This window comes from Acyrthosiphon pisum, chromosome A2 (assembly GCF_005508785.2).
Source record: "Acyrthosiphon pisum isolate AL4f chromosome A2, pea_aphid_22Mar2018_4r6ur, whole genome shotgun sequence".
Classification (NCBI taxonomy): Eukaryota; Metazoa; Arthropoda; class Insecta; order Hemiptera; family Aphididae; genus Acyrthosiphon; species Acyrthosiphon pisum.
In genome coordinates, this window is record NC_042495.1 from 49,099,082 (window position 1) to 49,102,063 (window position 2,982).

At 30.1% G+C, this 2,982-nt stretch overlaps 1 protein-coding gene across 1 annotated transcript in view; it reads left to right on the forward strand.

Annotated features, from left to right (window-relative positions):
- The first annotated feature begins 521 nt into the window (after positions 1-521).
- The window catches only part of LOC100568806, a 7,847-nt gene continuing 5,386 nt past the window's right edge, over positions 522-2,982 (forward strand). Inside the window, exon 1 of the mRNA XM_008187684.3 lies at positions 522-1,953. The gene's annotated coding sequence lies outside the window, so the exon portion shown is untranslated. The remainder of the gene's footprint in view (positions 1,954-2,982) is intronic.

The window sequence follows — 2,982 nt, forward strand, 5'->3', positions numbered from 1 at the left end:
TTCAAAAAGTATTTTTTTTTTTAAAGTAATTAAGTAAAGGGCAATTTTCAAAACACCATAAAATTTGATGCCAAAAAACAAAACTTCAAAATATTATTTCGACTTGAAATTTACTTTATACCTACATAGTACATATATTATATTTTTTAATAATTCATTTATGTTTTACCTAATGAACATAATTAATAGAACCGCATATAGAACCGCAGTACCACACTCACACATACTTATTATTAATAAATTAATCAATAATAATTTTATTTTGTGATAGTTTCAACATTTAATTGCAGAATGCGGGTATCCTGTTGACAGTCGGCGAATACGACGCTGATACGTAGACCGGGTAGACACGTAGTTAACCCGAAACGTTTATTAGTTATTACTAAGAACATTTAAAATATGAAAATGAAATATCTAATAATTTAAGAATGAAAAATATATTTAGATATATTTATAAATTATAAATTATAATGTTTAAATATAAATTTACTATTTTGTAATCAGAATATATAAAATACCTAATTAACATTAATTATAATTTATAATATAAATATTTAAAAATTAAATTTTATCTAGATAAATTTATCTAGATGTTTTAATTATTTATCTTAGATAATAGCTTAGATAACATATTTCCCATTTATCTGTATAAGATAAAAGATAAAAATGTACCTATCTAGATAATTTATCTAGATAAAACACAACACTGCAAAAGGCGCAGTACTGCGACTGTACTGGCAGCCAACAGTTGGCTGGCCCTTACCGGTACAGTACTGGCCATAATTTTATGCAGTACTACACCAGTACTGAAAAACCAGTACTGGTAGCTTAGTGCTGATCTAGTACTGGCATATTACGGGCCACCATAAATATGTTAGCAAAGGCCAGCTAGGGTTTATTGTAGATGTGCCAACGTTAGTGGAGTACTGGCATTTTACGGACTTTGTTTTAATTTCAAGCAAGGGCCAGCCAGTGTTTGTCGTAGTTGTGCCAACGTTGGCGGTATACGGGCATATTACGGGCATCAGTTAATATGCTAGCAAAGGCTAGCCAGTGTTTGCCGTAGTTGAGTCAACGTTGGCGGAGTACTGGCATTTTACGGGCTGTGTTTCAATTGCGAGCAAGGGCCGGCCAGTGTTTGTCGTAATTGTGACAACGTTGGTGGAATACTGGCATATTAACTATTAAGGTGCGTACCCTCTGAACGCGGCTTTCTTAAATGTTTACCAAAAACCATCGGGAACCCGCGGCTTCGGCCGATCGGCTAAAAAGAGCCACTTGGCACTCCAGTGGGGACGCACCTTTACGAGTCCAGTTTGAAATATTTAATCAATAAGAATTAAGAGCTTAGAGGTATTACACACGATAAAAGCGATTTGTACTACATTTGTATTATTTAAATGTAGGAATATATCATTAGCCATGAAGTCGAACAAATTATAATATTAGTATTATATTCCAATACAAATATTCAATATTCAGTTTTATGGAGATGACAGTTTAATATGCAATATAATATTATATTGTTTAGTATATTATTACCATTGATTATATAATATATTATAAAATCAATGTTATTACGTTTTCTGTTATAAATATAGAAATCTGTTGTTGTTGATCAGCCGATTTTCGGGGAAAACCATACAACGACTGTAGCCCCCGCCGTACGCCGCACTGTCAATGTATTATCGTTTGATCATGACGCAGTGTTCGCGGGCGGCGATCACACACTCATACACTCACACGACATACACGATAATTTACAGATACGTACAGAGTACAGTCTGTTGTACAGTTACTATTTTTTTTTATAGTTACTGATCTTTATTATATTCTACCGTCTCTGTGTAAAAGTGTTTGAATTTCAACCCATCTATCTATATACGACTCACGTGTTGACGTTCATTATTAAAGTTCAACACTCAACAGTAAAGCTGTACAGTTGCATTTTCGGTAAGTACCTACCTAACTACTTTTTTAATTATTATTATTAATATTATAAATTGTAACTTCATACTAAAACTAACTTCATACTAAAACTCATTGTTTATGTGAATCAGAACTAATAAAACAATATCAAAATACCTAATAGTTTGTATAGGAAATAATATAAACAAATAGGTATTACAATTTGTATTAGGTACGCATATTGTTAATTCAATATAATCGATCTGTTTTAATTATAAATACTAAATAGTGTCGGTCCAGTGTGCTAAATTTTAATTTATTTATCATTATTACTCTCGCTTGTGTATTAACTTTGTTGGTTTAAATCAAACGTTAGTACAACTTGTAAATGTAAATGTAGGTACCTAGGTATAGTATAGGTAGGTAGTATGACACAAGGGAGGAAGTGACAGACCAGCATTGTATTAAATCTGTATTAAATAAAAACTTGTGAAAATTGTTTATTATTTCATTTTATAAAAAATGTGCATACCTATATATTTGGTTGAATTCTCTATACTTTTTGATACCAAAATAAAAAAAACACTTATAAAAGTTTAAAGTTTAATAGATTTGAAAATACATCAACAATTAATATGCAGTAGGTACCTACTTGAAAACTAATTACAAAAAGTTAGATTTGAAATCCACCCCACCCCCTTTAATGGGGGTTTTTCCTAGCTTTTGGTATACTTTTATATGATACCGTCCAGTCACTTCTCCCCAGGACATAATTATATACCTACTTATATATAGGTACCTACTATTTTATTACATTATAAAATGAAACAATCACATATAATATACCTATTATGCATGAAATATAATATATATCTAAATATTATTTAGATTAATGGTTAATTAATATTAGATTGAATTAAAATAGGATTGATGAACAATGTACAAATAAATGAAAATCTGAGCTTAAAGATACCCAAGTTTTGATTTTATTCAAATACCTATCTAAAAAAATAATATATTAATAGGTATACCTAATTATACTTAATCTTAAGATAACCAACAAGTTATGAATTA